Below are 13410 nucleotides of genomic sequence, written 5' to 3'. Positions count from 1 at the left end.
AGGCAGTAAAGAAACTGCCTGCACAGTTATCCACACCATTGACTGTAAGCCTCCTCCTTGAAACTCAGGACTCTGTTCTCACAGTGTTGAATCTTACTCACCACTGAACCCTTTGCACAAAAAAAGAGCAGGGTACAGAACTAGCATTCAATACATTTTGGATAAATAAATGAAGTTATTGTGCCTATGAAGTGAAAGGTGAAAGAGGCTACAGGAATCAGGAAACAAAGGTGGAGCAGGGAATTATGGATCTATGTTTACTTCAAATTTAAGACTTGCTCTTCTCCAGTCCTTAAATTTGGTACTATTGGATCTCCAGAGAAAGGTTGTGCTCCTCAAGGAAATCCAGCACTGGGATGGACAAGAAAGCAAGAAATGGACAGCTGGCTTTTAGGCTGCTGCATAAATATCACAATATCAATATCATAGTCTTAATCCACCAGAAAATTAGAGACATCAAGGAAATATTTCATGCAAACATGGGCACAATAAAGGACAGAAATGGTACGGACCTATCAGAAGCAGAAGATATTAAGAAGAGGTGGCAAAAATACACAGAAGAACTATACAAAAAAGATCTTCATGACCCAGATAACCACAATGGTGTGATCATTCACCTACAGCCAGACATCCTGGAATGCAAAGTCAAGCAGGCCTTAGGAAGCATCACAACAAACAAAGCTAGTGGATGTGATGGAGTTCCAGTTGAGCTATTTCAAACTTTAAAAGATGATGTTGCTAAAGTGCGGTACTCAATATGCCAGCAAATTTGGAAAACTCAGCAGTGGCCACAGGACTGGAAAAGGTCAACTTTTATTCCAATCCCCAAAAAAAGCAATGCCAAAGAATGCTCAAACTACCGCACAATTGCACTCATCTCACCCCTAGCAAAGTAACGCTCAAAATTCTCCAAGCCAGGCTTCAACAGTATGCGAACCGTGAACCTTCAGATGTTCATGCTGGATTTAGAAAAGGTAGAGGAAGCAGAGATTAAATTGCTAACATCTGTTGGGTCATCAAAAAAGCAAGAGAGTTCTAAAAAAATATTTGCTTCATTGACTATGCTAAAGCCTTTGACTGTGTAGATCACAATAAACTGTGGAAAATTCTTCAAGAGATGGGAATACCACAACAACTTACCTGCCTCCTGAGAAATCTGTATGCAGGTCAGGAAGCAACAGTTAGAACTGGATATGGAACAACAGACTGGTTCCAAATCGGGAAAAGAGTATGTCAAGGCTGTATGTTGTCATCCTGCTTCTTTAACTTATATGCAGAGTACATCATGCGAAACGCTGGGCTGGAAGAAACACAAGCTGGAATCAAGATTGCCGGGAGAAATATCAATAACCTAAGATATGCAGATGACACCACCCTTATGGCAGAAAGTGAATAGGAACTAAGGAGCCTCTTGTTGAAAGTGAGAGAGGAGAGTGAAAAAGTTGGCTTAAAACTCAACATTCAGAAAACTAAGATCATGGCATCTGGTCACACCCCTTCATGGCAAATAGATGGGGAAACAGTGCAAACAGTGACAGACTTTATTTTTGGGGGCTCTAAAAATCACTGCAGATGGTGACTGCAGCCATGAAATTAAAAGATGTTTGCTCCTTGGAAGGAAAGTTATGACCAACCTAGACAGTGTATTAAAAAGCAGAGACATTACTTTGCCAACAAATGTCTGTCTAGTCAAAGCTATGGTTTTTCCAGTGGTCATGTATGGATGTGAGAGTTTGACTGTAAAGAAAGCTGAGCACCAAAGAATTGATGCTTTTGAACTGTGGTGTTGGAGAAGACTCTTGAGAGTCCCTTAGACTGCAGGGAGATCCAACCGGTCAATCCCAAAGGAAATCAGTCCAGAATATTCATTGGAAGGACTGATGGTGAAGCTAAAACTCCAATACTTTGGCTACCTGATGCAAAGAACTGAGTCACTGGAAAAGACCCTGATGCTGGGAAAGATTGAAGACAGGAGGAGAAGTGGACAACAGAGGATGAGATGGTTGGATGGCATCACCAACGCAATGGACATGAGTTTGAGCAAGCTCCGAGTGTTGGTGATAGACAGGGAAACCTGGCATGTTGCAGTCTATGGGGTCACAAAGAGTCGGACACAACTGTGTGACTGAACTGAAGTGAACTGAACTGAACCCTCCAGTGTCTATCCAGGAAAGTCTGGTAGGAGAGCACCAGAGACAGATGAAAGGTGACAGAGGCTGCTGGAAAGTACAGTTCAAGCACACGACACATTGTAGACTTGAAAGAAAAAATGAGGACTGGGACAAGGTGTTCATAACAGTAAGATCTTAATGGTTCTGGTCTATGTTCTTTATATTCACAGTCAGAAGAGTAAATACATGTCTTAGAGTGTAAACATAGTAAAACACTGTTTAGTCCCTAAGTCATGTCTGACTCTTTTTGACCCCATGGACTGTAGCCTACCAGGCTCCTCTGTCCGTGGGATTTCCCAGGCAAGAACACTGGAGGGGATTGCCATTTCCTTCTCCAGGGGATCTTTCTGACCCAGGGATGGAACCCACAACCCCTGTCTCCTGCTTGGTAGGCAGGTTCTTTACCATTGAGCCAACAGGGAAGCCCAAACAGTGAAATACTGAGGTGGAAAACAACTATTTGCTTAAGGTGTTGCTTTGCACAATATAATAAGATCTTTCTTAGCTTTAAAAACTTTTTGTTAATAAATATTTATGGTAGATGTTTGTTTTTATCATTTCCATGTACTAGCTGTCAGGGATCATTTGGATCGTGTATTTATGAAAATCTATTCTTAGTCACATCTACTTAGAGATACTTGGTATTTCTGTTGTTCCTAACAAAGCCATTTCTCTCACACACTTTTTAAAGTTAAGTCAGATTTAATTTAAGCTCTACTTCTTTGTACTGCAGGCATTTCTTATCTTCTTTGTCATGTAGAATGTTAACTTGTACCACTCCTCCTGCTAGAAAAGAAGTTGGGATATTTTCTCTGTATTCCATTGGTCTATTTTTAGAATTATTCATACTTTTAGAAAAAATTATAATAACAATTATTTCTAAAAGACAGATGTGAAGTGTAAATTGAAAAGTAAGAAAACAAGTATATAAGTGCGAAAAAGTGATTAGCAGGCCCACAGCAACAAAGGTATTTCTAGAACACTATATACGGTGTGGCCCTTCTGACCCAGCCATTAGCAGGGGATTCTATTTTGAGTTAGTTCTATATGAAAAAAATGTGTTGTTCTTACCTTTTCACATTTATTTATCATGTTCCTCATATACAGTGGTATTATTTACAAATAGGTGCCATGGTTAGAAATTAAGGGGACCTGTGTCCTACTGTTAGTACACTGTATCTGCCACCAATTGACAAGGTTTACAATGACTAGTCATCTCTTTAGAACTGAGACTGTTTTTATTTTTATTCACTCATATTGAATGAACGCTTTTTTACTCTTCAAATTGTGTTTCTGCCACAGGAGGGAAAAAAATACCTCTTCCATAGGAAGACAGAGAAATAAATCCCAAGTTTTGACTACCAAAACACATATATTTTTGTTAAAATAGCAGCACACATATAAAAACAGAGAGAAGATATTCTTAGAGGAAAAGATTAAAGAAACCAGACGTATTGAGCTCCTGTATCTAATTACTATAACTTGCCTGGAGTTACAAATGTTGGCCCACGTTATGAATTGGGAGTCTATGTTTAGCTTTTCTCAGTACTAATGACTTTTCACACTCTTTGTTCAGAAGCTTCTACATTGTCTTCTAGGATCATGAAGCACAACATTTTGGGAGTGTCATAATGGCAACCCAATGGAACATGTTTACCTCCTCTCCCGAGGATCCAGAGCACATGGCACTGTTGATCACTTTCTCTTTCATAAAATTCTCACCTTTCTACTACACTCCTTTCTTGTGAAACACCTTCCTCTCTTCCCATTTCATGTTTTCTTTTCAGACACCTTTCATTCTGCTAAGTTGCTTCAGTTGTATTTGTGACCTTCAGACTCTTTATGATCCTATGGACTGTAGCCCTCCAGGCTCCTCTGTCCATGGGATTCTCCAGGCAGCAATAATGGAGTGGGTTGCTCCATCTAGGGGATCTTCCTGACCCAGGGATAGAACCTGCATCTCCTGCGGCTCCAGCATTGCAGGCGGATTCTTTACCACTGAGCCACTGGGGAAGGCCACCTTTCATTCTATTTGCCTCTAAATGTTGGTACTTTACTTGTCTTTGTTCTCAGCAGTATGTTTTTCTTCTTTCTTTTTTAAGTGAAATTATCCAATATGTGATTTTAGCTATCACCTATATGCTTATGCTTCTCCATCCTAAATCCCCAACTGGACCTTTCTCCAGAGCTTAGATGCATGAAGTCAGCCTTATTAATCATTTCACCTTGGCTATCCACACTCTCACTTAGTATTGTAACTGAACTAATCACTCATATCTTCTCTGACACAGTATTTCAAAACTTTTTATCAATTATCTCATACCTCTGCTTAACACACTCCAGAGGCTATCCCTGAAATTCTTGACAAAGCTTAAGTTTGTACTTAGTATATAAGTTGTGCATGATTTCCTGCTGTCTACTCTTCTATTCTCCTCTCTCATCCATTCACCTGTATTCCTTGAGTCTTCTTGCCTTTTTACTTGCTTCTTTCTCTACAATCTGCATTATTATCTGCCCTTACTTTCTTCAACTCATAAACACCTGCCTATCTTACCAAAACTCAGTACAAATAGTAACTCTTCTAGAGAGTCTTCCTTAGTGCCATGTCTAATTTCAATATGTTAATACCAATTCAAGGCTCTTAGTAGATCACACTTATATTGTTCAGTTGTTAAGTCATGTCCAACTCTTTTGCAACTCCATAGACTGTATCCCGTCAGGTTCCTCTGTCCATGGGGTTTCCCAGGCAAGAATACTGGAGTGGGTTGCCATTTCCTTCTCAGGGAATCTTCCAGATACAGGGATCAAACCCCTGCCTCCTGCATTGGCAGATGGATTCTTTACCACTGAGCTACCAGGAAAGCCCAGGCCATAGTTATACCTGTAGTATTATTTGCTGCTGCTGCTAAGTCGCTTCAGTCATGTCCAACTCTGTGCGACCCCATAGATGGCAGCTCACCAGGCTCCGCCGTCCCTGGGATTCTCCAGGCAAGAACACTGGAGTGGGTTGCCATTTCCTTCTCAGGGAATCTTCCTGATGCAGGGATCAAACCCCCGCCTCCTGCATTGGCAGATGGATTCTTTACCACTGAACTACCAGGAAAGCCCAGGCCGTACTTATACCTGTAGTATTATTTGCACTACATGTTAACTACTGATTTTCTTGTTCATTAATCTAAGAAATCTGTGAAACCTTTAGAGTCATCCTTGATATTTCTTTTTATATCATAACCTACACACAATTCATCAAGAGACTCTCTTGGCTCTACCTTCAAAACATATGCGAAATCTAGTCATTTCCTACTACCCCTTCTCTACTTTTATAGCCCAAGCTACCAACATGAGTCTGGATTTCTGCAGTAACTTTCTAACTGATCACTCTTGATTTCAAGTATTCCATTCTCAACAAAGCAACCAGAGTGATCCTTTTAGAGTATCAGTCAGCTTGTATTTCTCTGCTCAAACTCTGTCATGGCTCCCCATTTCATGTGGAGAGAAAGCCACATCCAGATAGGGCCCACATCATGAAGCTCTCTAAACCCTCTCTGACCTCAGCTCCTACTACTGCTTTACTGCTTACTTCTGCCTTATTTTACTGGATTATAATAACTCAGGGCCTTTTCACTGGGCGTTCCTCTTATTAAAATATCCTTTCCCCAGAGAGCCACATGAATAACTCATTCTGTGGTCTGTGCCCAAGTGCCATCTTTTCAAAAGAGAAGATTTTACCATTCTTAAAATCACAGCCTGCAGCTCACTTCAACACTAGCCCTCTTGGGCCTCTTCACATTAATATATCACTTTCTCCAAAGTATTTTTACTTTTTCTATATAATATCTATTGTGTTATTTGTTTATTTTTTGTTACTCCTTCTAGAATATAAGCTTCACAGGGGCAAGGATTTATATTTTATTCACTGATGTATTCTAAATGCCTAAAGTAATACCTGACAAATAATGAGCTTTTGATCAATACTTGCTAAATCAATGAGTAAACAAGTGAATAAGAGAATGATAATAGGGTCCATGAACTATTTCTCTATTTCTTGACACAGCAGAGTGCCTGACATACACAGTAGACATGCAATCATTCTTGATAGAATACATATATGAACAACTGATTAAAAGAATGGTTGGAAGATCTGTTGGGATCTCCACCATTTTATAAAGATAAATAAAATATAGCCTCTAAATTAAATATGCTCCCTGTCTCTTTGGAAAAGGGTAAGAAAGACAAATTATGCTATTTTAAATATGAACCTAATGTTCAGAAATAATTACTAATCTTAGCTGTCCTGTTCTGTCCTGCAAATTATACTATTGCTGACCAGCTAAACTTTGATTATCAGCATTCTTCACAGTTTTCACCAAGACCCTAAGTATTTTTATGTCTTCAATTCCTTCTTATTCCATAGGATGCTAATATTTTTTTTCTAATATGAAGCTCTCATGATTAGACCCAATAAGATGAAGTTTCCTCTTTTTATGTTCTGGCCACCAATTTCAAAATTGAGTGAGTGAGGAGGATGGTTTCCACAGCACCAGCAAAGAATTCTTAGATACCAGAAGAGTATCTGAGAATTCAGCTTGATTCTGACACTATATACTTGGTAGGTAGCATCAGATTCCACAGGTTAAAGGTTCAGTCACACAAGACTGTCCCCCTCTCACTTAGGGTGCCAGAGGCAAGTCCAGGTTGTCACCTGTGCTTTTCACCTACAGGCTACAGATCAGAAGTTCCAACAATCCTCTCCTTGAGTTCAATTAATTTGCTAGAGTGGCTCACAGAACTCAGATAAACATTTTACTCACTATATCACCAATACATTTGGAATCTAAAAAAAGTAGTACAGATGAACCTATTTGCAGGACAGGAATAGAGACACAGACATAAAGAACAGAGATGTGGACATGGGGGGAAGGAGAGGGTGGGATGAACTAGTATTACGGTTGACAGTAGGATTGACACTGTGCTGTGCTCAATCACTCAGTCATGTCCAACTCGTTGTGACCCCATGGACTGGAGCCTGCCAGGTACCTTTTGTCCAGGGGAATTCTCCAGGCAAGAATACTGGAGTGGGTCGCCATGCCCTCCTCCAGGGGATCTTCCCAACCCAGGGATCTAACCCAGGTCTTCCACATAGCAAAGGAATTCTTTACCATCTGAGCCACCAGAGAAGCCTAGGAATACTGGAGTGGGTAGCCTATCCCTTCTCCAGGGGATCGTCCCAACCCAAGAATCAAACCGGGGTCTCCTGCATTGCAGAAGGATTCTTTACCAGCTGAGCTACCAGGAAAGTCTGACAAATATACACTATCATGTGTAAAATAAATAGCTAGTGGGAACTTGCTATATGCACATGGCGCTCAGCTTGGTGTTCTGTGATGACTAGAAGGGTGGGATGAGGGATGGGGTGGGAGGGAAATCCAAGAGGAAGGGGATATATGTATACATATAGCTGACTCACTTTGCTGTACGGCAGAAACTAACACAACAGTGTAAAGCAATTATACCCCAATAAGAAAGGATATAAATTCAGGAGTAGCCAGGTAGAAGAGATGCATGGATGCATGGGGCAAGGTATAAGGAAAAGGGCAGAGCTTAGATCTTCAATGTCCTCTTTAGGTGCACCACTATCCCTAAATCTCCACCTGCTCACCAGCCTGGAAGGTCTATAAAGCCTGTCCTTCTGGGGTCTTTTTGTTTATTGTTTTTTAGGGGGAAGGCTTTGTTACATAGTCATGGTTGATTAAATCATTGACCTCTAGTGATTGATTTAACTTTCAACCCCCTGCTCCTCCCCAGAGCCTGTGATGGCAGGTGGGGTTCTAAAAGTACAAAAACTCTAATCATATGGTTGGTTCCCTGGCAACCAATCTAGTCCTAATATTGCCTCAAAGGTCTTTCCAAAAGTCACCTTGTTAACATAGCCAAAGACTCCTTCATAGCTCTTAGCACAAAACACTCCAAAGGGTTTAGGAACTTTGTGCCAGAAATGACAAAGACTATAATATATATACATATGAAAGTGAAAGTCACTCAGTCATAATATACATATATATTTCTTATTATAAATCTCAATGCTACACTTCCAAAGAAAGAAGATAGTATTATAGTCTCATTGATTATATAGTTTTGGAAGATAATAATACTATAGTCTTGAATGAGATAGTTATTCCTCTGACAGATAAGAGTCATTTGAATGCTTTGCTTCTGATCAATGTTTGCTCATAGTTTGTCATGTTTGGATTGATGGTGATGATTTTATTAGTTTTGGAATATTATTTCCATCATGTAGATTTTTGGGTAAGATAAGTGGAGAAGATAATCAACAAAACACAATTTTTTCCTTTTGTAATTTTGAAATACATTCAATTTATATGTGGTGCTTAAGGTTGAAGAGTTCTTATAAATGTGAGTAAGAATATGGAAAGGTGAGAAAGGAGAAACCTAGATAAACAAAGTAATTATACCCATATAGAATATAGAAAGTTCTGAAATGTGTGAAACTTGTGAATCTTTTCTAATTTCAAAAGCAAGTCTTTTTGCATCTTGGTTTGAGCAGGTTCTCTACCACTGCAAGCTTGAAAAGAGAAATGATAAAGCCAGTTTCAAAAACAGATACTGTTGCCCAAGATAGTGAGGTTTATTATTTATTAAGCTGTGATGAGAAATGCCTTTGTATGGTGTCACTCTATAATATCTACAGTAGTGGGTCACTGGTCCCATGGTTAACCAAATTCAAACTAACATATTAAATTAGCCCAACATTAATCACTAGAAAAAGTCCAAAGATAAATGACTGAAGAGGGCATTTAAACGAAGGGAGTAGCTTGAAGATAACAGCAAGCAGGATAAATAAATAAAAGCAAGGATAATTACATTCTCTTTTAAGCAAAGACCATGGAAATCTTCACTTCCCTGAGTTATGGCAAAAATCAATTAGTCCATAAATCAGAATTTTTTCTGTTGGACTGTACCAAGCCTAGAGGAAATCATTACTTTTGACATCACTAATAAAATAGAGTTTTTCAGCTAATATTTAGTTTTCTCTAAATAATATCATCTTCAGAAAATCATCCATCAATAGAAAGGCCTACATATCTACCATGTATAGACTTCTAACTGTTGTCACAAAGAGAAAAGATCCAAGTGAAACAATTGAAAAGCGAGACAATGGGTCTGTGCTTTAGTGGAGATTCAGATATTATAAGAAAGAGTGATTTGGGAATTACATGGCCCAGGTCTGATTTCTTTACCACTCACTGTGAGACCCAGACAGGCTCCTCAATCTCTGTGGACCTCAGTTGTTTGAGGTTTAAAAACTTCAAAATGGAGTTCATAATATCTTCTTCCTAACACTTTTGTGAGAAGTCAACAATATAAAGTTTATGTAAACTCTAATTATAATACCTGAAAGAGGATAATTACTTGATATATCATTGTTACAAACAAGATGACGATGACAATGAATTTTTTTAAAAAAGATAACTCTATTACAATAATTCTTATTAATTACATTGTCATTTAAAATACCCACACATATTAATCTGTACAAGACCACTCCCCCATCATCTTCCACCTCCATTTCTTTCTGGCAGGAGAAAAACAAAGCCCAAATCTCTGCATGCCCCTGACAAGATGCCTACTCCTCCCCTCCCAGCAGCCCAGTCCTGATTGCCTTGAGAGTAACAACACTAAGATCACAGTGCTCTTTATAACTGTTTTCCTCTGTCAAAAGGAAGCTCACAACTCCCAGATTAATCCCTTAATCTCAACTTCCAACCTCAACCTCTCAACCTCCAACTCTAATTCCCTAGAAATTCATTATCTTTTCATTTCTACATAACTCCTCAAACTCATCCGCTCTTAACTCTGGAAATTCATAGTCAGCCATCAGCAAAATTCACCATATTCTCCATCTGTTTTTTATATTTCCCTTTTTGACTTCTTCTACTGAAACCTGACTTACCCAGCAGCCCTAACAATTAATGTTTATTTTGTCTTCATTCCTTCCCTAACACCGGGATCACAGTCCCCTTCCTTTTGCTAGAATGTCCTGCTCCTTTTCTCCCTAAAACAAACATTAAAATAAGCAAAACAAATTTTGATTCTTCTGTAGTTATACTATCACATCTCTCCTTGTTATAAATCGTTGCCAGTATCACTTATGCTTATTCCTCAAAGATTTTAGCTCTTGACTGATTGTCACTTTCTGTAACAATATACTTGAGACAATGCTTCATGGTTTAAATTTTCATGTAAATGCTTATTTCAAATTTTCAGTTCTCTAAAATGAGTTTATTCCCCACCCTACCACACCCATAACTTCATATCCCAGACTTTGTCTTTACCAAAAACTACAAGCCCCTCAAATCTAATTTTAAACATCCCACTCTCTGTCCACCATTTCCCATTTTTCTAGCTCCCTCTATCCAATGTCCCAACTTGTAATATTCTTCAACCCCATTGAAACCTATAATCCATTAATCCTGCCTCCCCTTCACTGCCCCTTTTCCCTCAGTCTTTTATTTATCTCTTTCATCACATGATACATCATGGTCCAAATTATAATCACTCCTTACATTCACCTCCAATATTTTGACCTTTTCTTTTCTCAACAAACTTGGTTAAATCCAGTGCTTTTGCTATTTTGCAGATGAAAGTGTTCAGAGAAAATTACAGGCATGCTGGCTAGTCTTACATTCAATGCATATTCACTAACCTCAAATGGAACCTTCTTGGCAACCCTTTAACAGTTCCTCACAGACAACCATTTCACAAGCTATTCACTTCAAACCTGTGGCCCCTCATCCTCAATATTTATGTTCAGCTGATGGCCTACTTTCTCTTTCACTAAGAAAACAGAAGAAATCAAGAATGATTTCCACCATCTCTCACTATACATCTACCCACCCACCTATATCTGCTTCCTCCTGTCCTCCCTGTTACGACAGTTGAAGTGTCTAAAGTCTTAGCTAAGTCCTCCCGTTCCATCTGTTGGTTATGTCCCATCCTCTCTCCACTACTCAAAGACATCATTCTAGCATTTCTCCTCTCCTGTAGTATCAACTTTCCCTTCACTGGACCAACACTCCTGTAAGCACACAAACCTCCTATAATTTCTACTATCCTAAAAAGTCATTTTAAAGACCTCTTTTTAACTTTCCCCTTTCACTTATCACTTAATTCCTACGATATTTTTAAAAGTAGAAATTTATTTTTTAAAAAGTTTTATATCTTCTTTGTTCCCCCAAAAGCCTGATTTAATCAAGTTTAACTCCCCAAAACACCACTAAAACTTTCAAAGATAGCAATGGCCTCTTCTTCCCAAGTTCAGTGTTCACTTTTTAGTTCCCCCTCTCACTTATCATCAGGACGTCACATTTCAATTACAGTAACTCCTTCCCCTAATTACTCAAAATAAAAAAAAATAATCATCCAAGTCTTATCTGCAGCCCTCAAATCCTACATCCAACCCATCATTAGATCTTATCAGCAATTCTTACAAAAGAAATCTGGACTCTAACTCATCACTTCCACTGCAGCCACCCGAGTCCATGCCATCATTATCTGTGGCTGGGTAACTGATGTGACTTGCTGTCTCTCTGCTTCTGTTTTTGTCTACACTCTATTTTCATGAGTATAGTGAAACTGGCCCTCGTGAAGCATGGTTGATTTCCATCCCCTTAAAGTAAGCTATAGCAGGGGTCATCAAACTACTGCCAGCAGGTCAAATCTAGCCAGAACACTATAGCACACAAACCAAGAATCCTTTTTAAATTTTTACGGGGGAAGCAGGAGCAAATGTGGAAGAAGAGGAAGAAAAAGAAGAGCAGAAGGAATGGGAGGAGGACAATATATTCTAGAGACCTTAAGCATCCTGCAAAGCTAAAATATTTACTATCTGGCTCTTTATTTGCCATTCCCAGGCCTACACAAGCTCCTTCTCTCTAAATCTCTCACTCACTCTACTTTAACCATATTAATATCCTTGCTTTTTTGTTTTGTCAATATTTAAGACAAGCTTCTGTCTCAAGGCTTTTGGATTAGCTATTCCCAATGTTACGCTTTCCCCAGATAACCATGTATCGATAGGCATCTCCTTCTACTTTTGGCCTTTATTCAAATGCCACCTTCTCGAGGAGACCTTTGCTGATACCCCCTTATAAAACTTCAACAATTCTTCTCCTTACTACTTCCTAATTTCCCTTCCCTGCTTCATTTTTCTCTAGAGCTCTTATTACTGTTGGTTCTCAAACAAGCCCCCATACAGGGAGGACAAAAAGAGACTAAAGAAAAAGACAGAGCAGTCCAGACTGTTAGAAGTTCTAGTCAGCAAAGGAACTTACTTACAAGGCTTGTCTTGGGTACCACAAGACGACAAACTCCACATCCACTGCCAGAATTTTAAAAGAGGTTTTTATAGAGGATTTAAGGGGATTCAGTCACTTATACAGTCCAGATGGTCCCAACCACACACTATTTTCTCAAGGCTGAGTCCTTGAAAGTGGCTCTGACTGTGGGAATGGTGGACAGAGTGTAAATTCCAAGGACAGCAGAGGAAGTCAGGAGCCTCCGATTGCCTGAGTCCAGCTCACGGGTTAACCAGGGGTCAAGTCCTCTCAAAGACTTCCTCCAACAACCACTATTTAGCATACTGTATATTTAACTCATGTTTCATTGACTGTCCACCCTCAACCACAATGTTAGATCCATGAGAAAAGGGGTGTATGCACAATTTATTCACAGCTATGTACCCAGCATAATGGTATTGCCTCACACATAGTAGGGACTCAGAAAGTATTCACTGAACAAAGAAATCATGTACTGTAAACTGCTAAGTTTTCATCATATAAATAAGCATATTCTCTATAGCTCTGTGGGTAAGGTAAAAAGTGCCAAAATTTCCCGTTTATTTGCAATATATTTTGGTTGTGTTTATTTTTATCATCACAAGACTCATTCTAGTATGCCTAAGCTGAACCCAGTATAAGTGGCAAGCATTCTTAGCAGGGACAGACAAGAGCAGAATGTTTTATTATGCATTTAAGTAACTGCTTCTCTTTGTCTAATCTTCTAACAATAAACTGACCCTTTTCTATTTACATATGTGCCTTTGTCTCATCTGCTTATTTCCTTTTGATTTCTTCATTTTAAAAATATTTATAGAAAAGAGAACAAAATAACTAAAGGTATAAAAAAATATGACATTTTATATTCTAAGTGAAAAGTTCAG

At 38.9% G+C, this 13410-nt stretch overlaps 1 protein-coding gene across 46 annotated transcripts in view; it reads right to left on the bottom strand.

The window, feature by feature from the left end:
* The window catches only part of CHRM2 (cholinergic receptor muscarinic 2), a 688089-nt gene that overhangs the window by 391207 nt on the left and 283472 nt on the right, over nt 1–13410 (bottom strand). For 20 of the 46 annotated variants that reach the window (XM_081533027.1, XM_081533026.1, XM_081533066.1 and 17 more), the window contains one exon: nt 1141–1300. The exons of the other annotated variants lie outside the window; for them this stretch is intronic. The gene's annotated coding sequence lies outside the window, so the exon portion shown is untranslated. The remainder of the gene's footprint in view (nt 1–1140; nt 1301–13410) is intronic. 46 annotated transcript variants of the gene reach the window in all.

Source organism: Giraffa tippelskirchi, chromosome 10 (assembly GCF_054371585.1).
Source record: "Giraffa tippelskirchi isolate mGirTip1 chromosome 10, T2T-mGirTip1v1.2.pri, whole genome shotgun sequence".
NCBI classification, from domain to species: domain Eukaryota; kingdom Metazoa; phylum Chordata; class Mammalia; order Artiodactyla; family Giraffidae; genus Giraffa; species Giraffa tippelskirchi.
Note: the sequence above shows the minus strand (reverse complement) of the source record. Positions and strands in the feature narration are given on the sequence as shown.